At 39.4% G+C, this 12932-nt stretch overlaps 1 protein-coding gene across 1 annotated transcript in view; it reads left to right on the forward strand.

Moving 5' to 3' along the window:
• Nucleotides 1-12932, forward strand: part of GNPTAB (N-acetylglucosamine-1-phosphate transferase subunits alpha and beta) — a 97964-nt gene that overhangs the window by 775 nt on the left and 84257 nt on the right. The window lies entirely within an intron of this gene.

A 12932-nucleotide genomic window follows, 5' to 3' on the forward strand; every position in this document is an offset into this window, starting at 1 on the left:
TGATCTCTTGCCCAGTTCTTGAGCCTGAGTCAGTTTTTAGACCTGGTACTGGTTGACTGAAGAGGTGGTCAGGTCATCAGCACAAAGAACCCTGAAACACCATTGCAAGTATATTCGGTAATGATTCTCCCAGTCCTTCCTCAAGGGTACATGTGGCCATTTACTGCAGTGGCTGTGCACTGAAGAAAAGGGAATTGCCAGGGGTATTCCAGAGCTCTCAAACACAGGGGCTGAAATGATGGATATTTGGAGACCTGAAGTGTCATCATGTGTTGTTTGTCTTTGTCTGTAGAAGTTTAATTTAATAATAAGTATATCACATATTTAACATATACAAGTTGAAAATATTTTTTCTTAGAATCTAGATTCCTTTATATTATATAGTGTGTCATTCGTCAAAATAAGGTTTTCACTGGTTTTGGATTTCCTTGAGGAGACCAACTTGGTGGCAAGTTGACCACAGTGGCCTAAAAGAAAATAACATTTCATACAGTGGAATATCTGACTCAATAACAAGAAGATAGTGGTTTTGGTGGTAGATTTGTATAAATTTCCAAGATAACTAATTCTGTAAAAAAGAAGAGAAATGAACACATAGAGGAACATGCCATGTTCTTGCGTGGGAATACTAAATGTTGTAAAGACACCACAGCCAGCCTTGGAACTGCAGAGCACCAAAAACAGAAAAAATTTAAAAGCAGCCAGGGAGAAAAGACAGATCACCGAAAACTAACTACCAATTTCTCAACAGCAACAATGGAAACTAGAAGAGTGTGGAATAACAGCTTCACAGTCTTTACAGAAAAGTACCTTTTGAGAATGAGGGCAAAACCAAGTCATTTCAGATAAACAAAAACCGAGAATATTTATCCCCAACAGACTTTCTCACTAAAGCAACATTGAAAGAATATATTCCAGGAAGGATAATTATTACGGAAGAAAAGATAAGATCTGAGATCGGAAAGAGAATAGAGAGAATGAAAACTGTAAAACACGTATATAACTCAAAACAAAACAGTTCTGTGTAAATGGAGAAATATATCATGTACATGAGTCGGAAGATTCTCTAGTGTCAGCATGTAATTCTCTCCAAATTGATCTAAGAATTTAATGTAATCTCAACCAAAATCTCCAAGGCCTTTTTTATAGAAATCGACAAGCTGATACTTAAAGTTTTTGGAAAAGCAAAGGATCTAAATAGCCAAAATATTTTTTAAAGACAAATTCAGTTGGAAGACTCACATTATCTAATTTCAAGATTTTCTATAAAGCTACAGTAATCAAAGCAGTGTCGTGTAAATGTCAGGAAAGACATGAAGTTCGATGGAACAAAAGAGAGTCCAGAAATAGACCCATAAATATAAGGTCATTTGATTTTTGAAAAGGTGTCAAATAATTCAGTGGGAAAAGGAAAGTCTTTTCTGCAAAACATGCTGGAATGATATACCAAAAAAAAAAATGGTACCCTGCTTTATATATTATACAAAAATTAACTCAGAATGATCATAGACTTTATTTTATTTTATCTTTTTTTTTTGTGAGGAAGATCAGCCCAGAGCTAACATCCATGCCAATCCTCCTCTTTTTGCTGAGGAAGACTGGCCCTGAGCTAACATCCCTGCCCATCTTCCTCCACTTTATGTGGGACGCTGCCACAGCATGGCCTGACAAGTGGTGGGTCAGTGCGCACCCAGGATCCGAATCCGGGCCGCCAGCAGGGGAGCACGCGCACTTAACCGCTAAGCCACGGCATCTGCCCGGCTTGATTATTTTTAAGAACAAAAGACTCAGAAAGAAACTCTGACCTTCCCCCTAACTGCCTAAAAGAATTTAAGATAGAAGGCCTGTCCTAGGAAGGATCTGTCACCATAGATAACTCTAGGTATGGTAGACAGGAAGGAACCTATTGAGGCCCATTTTTATCAAAGTTCTCTCTCTGGTCCCATTGTCTATAGCTGGCCCAGCAAACATTTGTTTACCAAACATTCGTTTTTCCATTTCCATGTGAATTGCCTTCCTCCCCTTTGAAGTCCCAAACCACTACCCCCAACATCCTCTTTTATCTTTAGCTGAAGATAGTATTTAAGGTGGTGACTTCGACCATTTTGGTAAGTTACTGTTTTCCTGGGTTTCTCCCATGTATACATGCTGTTAAACTTGTTTGATTTTCTCCTGTTATTCTATCTCACATCAATTTAATTCTTTGACCAGCCAGAAGGACCTATAGGGTAGAAGAATTGTCTTCCTCCCCTACAGCCTCAAAGGGACATGAGGGAACTTTTTTTTTGGTAATGGAATAGTTCTCTACCTTGATTGTAGTGGTGGTTACACAAATGTATCCTTTTGTCAAAATTCATTGCACTGTACATTTTAAAAGGTGAGTTTTAGCATATGTAAATTATACTCAATAGTCCTGACTTTAAAAAAAGAAAGAAAAACCCCCTTACCATCAGCTTAATTCAAAATCATTACAGGCCGGCAGAAAGTAAGAGTTCTTACCATGTCAGTCTCCTGGATCTCTGCCTGCAGGGTCCAGTGGAGGCAAGAGAGGCCTAACTTTGGGAGCCCACCTGCATCACCACCTCCTGAAATGAATTTAACTGGACTGGTCTAGTATCAGGACTAAAAAATATGTTCAGTGAGATGGAACAATCTACCACTCAGCTTCTGGACTGTGAAACTTCTTAAAGTCTCAAAGAACTGTGAAACTTCTGAAAGTTTCAAAGGCGGGACTGAGGAGGATCAGAATTGGCCACCCCCAAATGTGTTTCTTCAGCACAAGGATTATTTCGGGCTGTTACTTTTAAAAACTGCAGACGTGGGAAAAGCTCTGAAAACCAACTAGAAGTGAAGAGACATTTACATTTGTAAGGGAAATCTCCATTTGTAAAGACATCTCCCTCTCTGTACCAGGAAGAGGGGAATGACCTTATCTCTAGAAACTCTTATCAATGTGGGAGGCAAGGACGTAAATCTGCCTAATAACCTTACTTTTGTTTACTGTGCTTTCTCTGGTAATCTCCCATAACTGACTCCCCCCACCCCCAACATCCTCCTTTGTCTTTAGCTAGAGATGCTAATTAAGGTGGCAGCTTTGGCCATTCTGGCTGAGTTACCCAGTTTTCCTGGGTTTCTCCCACGTATACATGTTATAAAGCTTTGTTTGATTTTCTCCTGTTAAAAAAAAAATCATTACACATATTAAAATCACAGACTGACTAATATTTAGTGATAGAAGGGTGTTTCGAAGTCTATGAAACTGCTACATTCATATATTTTATAGATTAGGAGGCAGAGGGGGGAACAGTTGCTCCATCTCAGTAGTAATTAGGGAAATACAAATTAAAACACCAATGAGGTTTCTCAGATCCACTAAGTTCCCACCACAGGGCCTTTGCACATGCTGCCTAAAATAACTTTTTTCCCTAGATTTTCACAGCACTCCCCCTCACTTGATTTACATCTGTGCTTAAAGGCACCTCCTCAGAGACCCTACCTGATGACTCTAACCCTTAATTCCTTCTCTAGTTCCTTATTCTGCTTTATTTTTTTTTCAGCACACTTATCACCACCTAACACTATATTGTATATTAACTTGCCCATTTCTTTATTGTCTGCCTATCCTTAGTGATTATATGCCCATAAGGGAAAGAATTTTGCCTTTATCGCTCATTCATTGTCTCTCTGGCCCAGCACAGTGATTGAAACATAATAGGTACTCAATGAATATTTGTTAAATAATTAAATGAATAAATACACAAATGAAAAATGATTTTATATAGTTTTCTTTCACTAGATGTATAAAACTTAAAAATGAGTGTTGTGGGAGAGATAAGAAATTTGGTAGTCTTATATTCTGTTGGAGGAGTATTGACTGTACAACGTTTTTGGAGGGCAGTTAGCCAATATCTATCAAAATTAAAATTTGCATACTTTTTGGGGCCAGCCCCGTGGCTTAGTGGTTAAGTGTGCAAGCTACGCTACTGGCAGCCCAGGTTCAGAACCCGGGCGTGCATCGACGCACTGCTTCTCTGGCCATGTTGAGGCCACATCCCACATACAGCAACTAGAAGGATGTGCAACTATGACATACAACTATCTACTGGGGCTTTGGGGAAAAAAGGAGGAGGATTGGCAGTGGATGTTAGCTCAGAGCCGGTCTTCCTCAGCAAAAAGAGGAGGATTAGCATGGATGTTAGCTCAGGGCTGATCTTCCTCACGAAAAAAAAATTTTTTTTTAAATTTGCGTACCTTTTAACTCAACGAGTCTAGTTATAGAACCTATCTGACAGAAATATTTATACACATGCACAAAGATTTAAGAACAAGGATATTCACTGTATGATTAAATAAAACAGTGAAAATTATTTAAAAAGTAAAGGAGTCATTAAATACATTGCATTAAATTAATTCTGTGGAATATTATGCATCTGTAAAAAAGAATAGGGTAGACCACATATTATTAACATGGAGATCATACAGTAGAGGCAGTAGTGTAATGGTGCAGCCTGTGGACTCTGGAGCTAGGCTGCCTGGGTTTTTATTCCAACTGTCATTCACTAGCTTTGTGATCTTGGGCAAGTTACCTAATTTCTCTGTGTCTCAGCCTCATCATCTGCAGAAAAGATTACAGTTGTTCTTACTTTATAGAGTTAAAGTAGTTAACATATTTAAAATACTTAGAACAGTGTCGGGGATATAGTACACATACAATAAATACTAGATTTTATTGTTATATTGTTAGAATAATGATAATTACTTTGTTGTTATAATATTGCTATACTACTAGTAATTATTATTATTATCATTATTACTGCAGAAAGAGTTTCAAAAGCTCTATTAGAGTAAGATCCATGATTTGGTGACTGCATTTGTTTCACTCATCAATATAACCCCAGGGCCTAGCAAAATACCTGGCACATAGTAAACCCTCAATAAAAAATATCGACTTGTTGAATAAATGATGATATATTTATATAGCAAGCTGTAGATCAATATGTACAAGATGATTTTTTAAAAACAATTTAATGGTGAAGTGTTTAGGGATGATGTGTACTGATCTCTGCAACTTACTTTGAAATGCATCAAAATAAAAGATGCATTAATGAAAGAGAATTGGCATAGATGTTTGAATAGATATATGAAAAAGCAAATAAGGCAATAAGTTAAAAGTGGAATCTAGGTGGTAGGTACGTGAGTGTTTTACTGTACCGTTCTTTCAACTTTTCTGTAGGAATGAAAAAAGGTTGTGTGTGTGTGTTTGTGTTTGTATTCAGCACGGAAGAGATCTTCCAGGGATTCTCAGCAGGAATGCTAGTGACATTCCAAGTGGAACAATGTTCTGTTAGGTGGGACCCTCCTGGGCACTCCAGAGTTGTTAATTACAGCACTATACCCTAAGGACCGTAACAACCCAAAATGCCCTCACACATTTCCAGATGCCCAACTGTTGAGAACAAGAATCTATATCAAAGTGGTAACAATGATTATTTCTCTGCAGCTTCATTTAAGAGGAGGATGGGGTAGGGGTGGGTAGTGGGAATATTATTTGTATTGTACTTTTAACTAAAAATGCTTAAAATTTTTTAAAAGAAATCTACTAAAAATAAATGTCTGGAAAAATATGCATCACGTTGTTAACAATGGTTACCCCTTGAGAGCGGCAGCAGGGCCTTGGAAGGAAGGAAATCTTTAAATTTTTACTGTGTACACTTTTATTGTTTTCATCTTTATGAACGCGAATGTTTTGGAACAACAAACTTGAAAGATCAATTTGCAAAAGAAAAAAACAAGGTAAAGAAAAAAACCAAGGTGAAACGTTTACAGTGAAAAGAAATGACGGGGAGAGCTGCAGGAGATTTTGTCTTCTTTGGCCTCTTCTGTACTAAGACTATAACACTTTCATAATAAGAAAACTAGGGAGCCTGCCCAGTGGCATAGCGGTTTAGTTCGTGCACTCCGCTCCAGCGGCCCGAGGTTCGCGGGTTTGGATCCTTGGCCCGGACCTACGCACCACTCATCCAGCCATGCTGAGGTGGTGGCCCACATACAGCAACTAGCAAGATGTACAACTATGACATACGACTATCTACTGGGGCTTGGGGAAGAAAAAAGGATAAAAGGAGGAAGATTGGCAACAGATGTTAGCTCAGGGCCAATTTTCCTCAAAAAAAAAAAAGAAAACTAAACTACACTTTAGTTAAAAACAATATTAAAATTCATAGAAATATTGAATGAAAGTAAATATTTGCTGAGCAGACAGACACTTTTAGTTCCCAACCATATTTACTAGAAATTGTCTGCACAGAAAGTAATTCATTGGTAATTTTTCACCAGAAAGAGAATAGTTTGTCCAGCGGTTTCTGTTCTTATCATACTCTAATTACTATGATCATGGAGGCCTCAGTGAAGTGGTTGCTGGACTTGGGCCATCTTTGGAAATTATCATTGTGGATGCTGCCACTTAGTGGTGAAATGTGTTGACTACTTGTTGTCAAAATCTGTAATTTGGACACGAGATTTAGGCAAGTTTTAGGGCCATGTCTGAATCATTCATTTATTCATTTTACAAATATTTGCTGAGTCTCTGACCTAACAGGACACTGATGGCCATGAAGAAGACTTGAAGAAGTATGAGGAATAGACCCTCCACTAAAAATGCTTACAATCTTGTTCAAGAGACAAATGCACACTTGAGAAAGTCAATAAAATCATGATGCGGGGCTGGCCCAGTGGCACAGCGGTTAAGTGTGCACGTTCCGCTTCAGCGGTGGCCCAGGGTTCGCAGGAGTGCAGTTCGCAGGTTCGGATCCTGGGCGCACACCAACACACTGCTTGTCAAGCCATGCTGTGGCTGTGTCCCACATATAAAGTAGAGGAAGGTTGGCACAGATGTTAGCCCAGGGCCAATCTTTCTCAGCAAAAAGAGGAGGATTGTCATCGGATGTTAGCTCAGGGCTGATCTTTCTCACTCACACACAAAAACATTGTGATGCAATGTTGAGGACCATAAAACCATGGAATTTCACACTTATAGGGGATCTTAATAGTCGTTCAGTTCAACTCTATGAAATGGTCAGTGCCAAATAAGGGATAGAGAATTTATGAGCAGAAGAGATCACTGACTGAGGGTTGGAGTGTTTTCTGAGGTTCCAGCTTGGGAGAGTAGTGGGACCATTGACAGGGGCACAGAAGTAAAAACAGGGAGATGACTTAGGCACGAAGATAATGAGATCGGCTTTAGACACTGAATGTGAGGGAACAATAGGACACTATGTTGGCTATTCTCCATTTATTCCCAGATTCACTCCTATACCCTTTACTGACACCATCGATGGCTTTACCCAGACTCTCCTAGCCTCTGGTTTCAACCAATGGAATAAAATATAGTAAGAGAAAAGCAGAGGGCAGAGGTCTAGTCTATGTGGACTGGACCACTTAGAGAGGGGAGGAGGAGAACTATTACTCAAAAAGGGGAGTTATCAAAGCTCTTTGAGAAGAATCAGGAAAGTATTCTGTCCTGAGCACCAAAGTAAGACAATATTTCAAGAAGGGGTTATTGAAGACACTATCAAATACTGCAGAAGGGTCAAGGAGAAGACGCATAAAAAATACTTCTGGATTTGTTAGGATTCATTATTTCAGTGGTATTTCATTATTTCAGAGGGCAGTTTTAATAGGTGTAAGGGTAGAAATCAAGTTGTCAAAGGTTAAAGAGGGAACCCAATTTAAAAATGGTCAAAAGTTTTGATATTCACCAAAGATAATATAAAAATGGCTAGTAAGGATCTGAAAAGATGCTGACATCATTAGTTACCAGGGAAATGCAAGGAAATGCAAATCAAAACTACACTGAGTGACTATAATTAAAATGATAGTGCCAAGTGTTGGAGAGGATGAGAAGAAACTGGAACCCTCCTGCATTGCTGGTGGGAATGTAAAATGGTACAATCACTTTGGAAAATGGTTTGGCAGTTTCTTAAAAAGTTAACTAAACTTACCATGTAACCCAGTAATTCCATTCCTCCGTATTTACCCAAGAGAAATGAAAACATAGGTCAACTCAAAGACATGTATGTTATTGTTCATAGCAGCATTATACATAATAGCCCCAAACTGGAAACCATTCAAATATCCCCCAACCAGTCAATGGATAAACAAAATGTGGTAGGCATACAATGGAGTACTACTCTGCAATGCAAAGGAATGAACTACTAATACATGCTACAGCATGGATGAACCTCAAAAACAACATGCTAAGTGATAGAAGCCAGACACAAGAGACTAGATATCATATATACTTTATGATTCCATTCCATTTTCTAGAAATGTCTAGAAAAGACAAATTTAGAGAAATAGAAAGCAGATCTCTGGCTGCCCAGGGCTGGAGGTGGGAGTAGGGATTAAATGCAAACAGGTACAAGAGAACTTTATTTATTTATTTATTTATTTATTTATTTATTTAGTGAGGAAGACCGGCCCTGAGCTAACATCTATTGCCAATCCTCCTCCTTTTTTTGTCCCCAAAGCCCCAGTAGATAGTTGTGTCATAGTTGCACATCCTTCTAGTTGCTATATGTGGGACGCTGCCTCAGCATGGCCAGACAAGCCGTGCATCCGTGCGCGCCCGGGATCCGAATCCGGGCCGCCAGCAGCAGAGCATGCACACTTAACTGCTAAGCCACGGGGCTGGCCCCAGAACTTTTAGAATAATGGAAATATTCTAAATTCTAATTCTGGATTATGGTGATGGTTGAACCACTCTACAAACTTACTAAAATCACTGTTGACCTAAATAGGTCAATTTTTATGATATGTAAATTATACCTCAATAAATTTGGCTTCTTAAAAAAGTCCAATAGGGAGTATTCAAAGAAATTGAGGAAAAAGAATTAAGGCAGTAAATGGAAATAGAAACAAAAACATTACTCCATGATTGCTCAACAGACACTGAGGCTTTGATCCACGACTTTTTGTTTATTTAATCTTATTTGAGAGAAATTTCTCTCAATATAAAAGCATGTTTCTAGCTTATCTAGAGGAAAATTCTCAAAATTAATTAGCAGTGAATCTGCACATTGTGAGGGGAAAATAAAGCCAAGAAGAATGACTTTACCTACTGGATCTAGATCAATACGAAGTGAGGTAGGAAATATGAATAAAGCTAGTCCTACCTATCTCAGTTGCAACTTGAATGCCACTGCTTCAAATAAAGAACTCAAAGAGTCTATCAACCCTAGAAAGGAAGAGAGCTGTCCACATTGTAAGGGAACTTAGAATGTAGCTTTTAGAATTTTTTTATTTCACATGTACCTCACCACAGCAGAGTAATTGAGAGAAACCTGCATCTAGTTTGTATTTGATGACAGACGAAAAGACAAAAGAAAATCTACTTTTCTTTTTCATGAGCTTCCCTCTATTCACACTTTGAGTCAGAGGCATCAGTTATATTTGTCTTCTACTGTGACATTTGAACTTTAGATAAACTAACTCTGGAATTTGATGACATTAACCATATTAGTTGGCAGCACTTGGATCTATACTGTTTCCTTAAGATTGGTTACAGTGACCATAATAAATTTAGAGCATTGCCAAAGTATTGTAGCAAAATATCAGAGTACCCTTGACAGTCTTCTAGAAGGCAGACTGTGCAAGATGCAAGTCTTCCTTTTTACTTATGCACTTAACATTGCAGTGAGTTAGATATATCAGTGTTTATGGATAATCAAATATATATGTTGAGTGCTCACTACTTTGGCTCTAAGGAGCAGAAAACTAAAAGCCAATAAGAAAAATCATGGAGATCAGAAAAATTCAAAGGCTTGGAGACCAGGAAATTGATCCAACTGTCAAACATAAGGGTAGGAGTTAGATTTGCAAATAGGTAGATTCTGCAAAGTATGTCATGGTGGGCTTGATACTGATCCTGGGAAATAATTGGAACCTATAGCTCAATGGAGGGCCTGTGAGACCTTAAACAGGGAAGTAATTAGGACCCAGGAGAGAGAAAGGGAATATACACTCTTTTTGTGCAAACCTGAAACTTTACAAAAATTGATCATGTACTAGGCAACAAAGGAAGCCTCAAGGGATTCCAAGGAGTCAGTATCATATAAAGTACATTCTCTTACCTTGTTTTTGTCAGATTAATTATTTGTAGACTAAAGAATCTATTCATGAATTTAAGCAGAAAGGGATTCAGTTGGTTCACCCATGAACCATTAGGAGGGCTGAAGAGAGAGACTGTAGGTTGAATTTGTAGGAAGAGCTCCCCAAACCTCAGCTGAACTGAGCTCCCAAGGGAGCTGCTGACTCTGCCATGATCAGGAAAAGCAGGATGAGGACATGGTCTACAGAGGCAGGACCTCTTCCAGCAGTGCTGGCTTCAGAACCACAGCACATCTGCACTGACTCACTAGCAAAAAACGGTGCCCTTTGTCCTGCCTCTCTCCCCTTGTCACTCCCAGATTAAAACCTTCTGTAAATTCATCTGATTAGGAGAATCTAAATCACATATGGAACCCTAGTTTTGGGGATGTGCCTGTTATCAATCGTTGCCTCTAAGCTCCAAATTCATCCCCTCAGAACCTGCTCTGTCATAGTGGACTGGACTCGAAGCGTTTCTTCTTTGTAGTGATTGTGATGTTAAGCTTTGCCAGTAGGGGGCGGTGGAGGGTTACTGCAGGCAGAAGGGGGCTCTTCCCGATTCCAGTGTGTGGTTTTTGCTTTTTCTTCCACCTGCTGCATGGTGGGTTAGTGTACCAGAATGTGAGGACATCAGTGGTGCCCTGCCCCAGCCACGCACATCCAGAGACCACAGTTACCACCTTGGCCTAGACCTGGAACCACCTTGACACAGTTCCCCTGATGTGGACACTGTGTGCCCAGGCCAGGCACCCACAGCTGAGCCCCAACTCCCAATGTGCACTTGCATTCCATGCCAACATTTATGGGATGCAACAAAATTAGTACTTAGAGGGAAGTTTATAGTTGTGAAAAATTTATAAAAAACAATAAAGACAAAAAATTGAGCTAAGTATTAAATTTGAGAAACTAGTTCAAGAGCAATGGAGCAAATTCAGAGAATGAGAGGAAAGGAAATTACAAAGATAAAGCCACAAATCAATGAAAGAGAAAACCACAGAAAAATAGAGAGGATGAGCTAAAGAGTAAGCAAAAAATTATTTAGGAAAAAACTGAAAAGATACAAAGAAGTAATACGCAAAATGAAACAGAGAATAAATAAGAATAAACACAATGGAGAAATTAAAACCTAGATGACTTGGGTACGTTTCTGGAAATCCCCCACACCAAAATGATCTAGGTCCAGACAGTTCTCAAAGTGAGTTCTGGGCCGGCCCCATGGCTTAGTGGTTAAGTGCGCGCACTCCACTACTGGTGGCCCGGGTTCGGATCCCGGGCACGCACTGACGCACCCCTTCTCCAGCCACGCTGAGGCCGCGTCCCACATACAGTAACTAGAAGAATGTGCAACTATGACATACAACTATCTACTGGGGCTTTGGGGGGAAAAAAGGGAGGAGGATTGGCAACGGATGTTAGCTCAGAGCCGGTCTTCCTCAGCAAAAAGAGGAGAATTAGCATGGATGTTAGCTCAGGGCTGATCTTCCTCACAAAAAAATAAATAAATAAAAAGTGAGTTCTACCTCAAAATTTAGGTTTGTTCTCCATAACATTTTAGTTTCCTTTAATAACACATTATAATTCAACTAATCAAAACTTTAATAGTTGCCAACTCTATACTAAGTAGATTTATCAGTGCAAAATACACTCATTCAGGGGCTGGTCCAGTGGCTAGCAGTTAAGTTTGTGCACTCCACTTCAGTGGCCTGGGGTTCCCAGGTTGGGATCCCAGGTGCGGACCCACGAACTGCTTGTCGAGCCATGCTGTGGTGGCATCCCATATAAAGTAGAGGAAGATGGACATGGATGTTAGCCCAGGGCCAATCTTCCTCAGCAAAAAGAGGAGGATTGGCGTCGGATATTAGATCAGGGCTAATCTTCCTCACACACACACAAAAAATACATTCATTCATACAATAAATTTTTACCAGTTGGCTACTATCAGCAAGGTACAATGTTAAGGGTGGAGAGAGAGTTATGAAAAAGATGGGCAAGTCTCTTGTCTTTATGATGCCTATATTCCATAGATGAAATATACAAAAAAACCCACAAGTAAATATCAAGTAAATAGAATAAAGTACGGTCATATTTACGTGAAAATAATGTATACTTTTTATATATCCATGATGTATTTGAATTCACAAAAAAATAAACAGTAGGCCATGTTATGTTTTGGCTCTTGAAATTCTATCAGAAGCAGTTAAGTTTCTTAATAACTTTGTTTCATTTACTATTTTTCAAAAACTTAAAAGCTGTCCTGGCTTTCTTTTTTAGAAGAAAGAAAGAAAAGGATGAGGTCACTTACAGCAGGCGTATGTTTTATGAACACACGCTCTACATCCTGAAAGGAAGGAGGGGACAAAATCAAAATATGTTTCCTGGCAACAACCAAGTTTTTCTTTTTTTGTGTGTGAGGAAGATCAGCCCTGAGCTAACATCCATGCCAATCCTCCTCTTTTTGCTGAGGAAGACTGGCCCTGAGCTAACATTCGTGCCCATCTTCCTCCACTTTCTGTGGGACGCCACCACAGCACGGCCTGACAAGCAGTGCGTAGGTGCGCACCCAGGATCCGAACCCTGGGCTGCCAGTAGCGGAGTGCCCACACTTAACTGCTACGCCACGGGGCCGGCCCAAGTTTTTCAAGCCTAAAGCTTAAAAGTCCAACCACACACTCATACACTGCTGGTGGGAATGCACACCAGTGTGGTCAGATTTTTCCATTTATTCAAAAGAAACCAGAAATTAGGATTAGGATTTGTCAGTGAAGTCTTACAATTTAAAAAAAAAT

The sequence above is a fragment of the Ceratotherium simum genome, chromosome 25 (genome assembly GCF_057802395.1).
Source record: "Ceratotherium simum simum isolate JZ-2026a chromosome 25, ASM5780239v1, whole genome shotgun sequence".
NCBI classification, from domain to species: domain Eukaryota; kingdom Metazoa; phylum Chordata; class Mammalia; order Perissodactyla; family Rhinocerotidae; genus Ceratotherium; species Ceratotherium simum.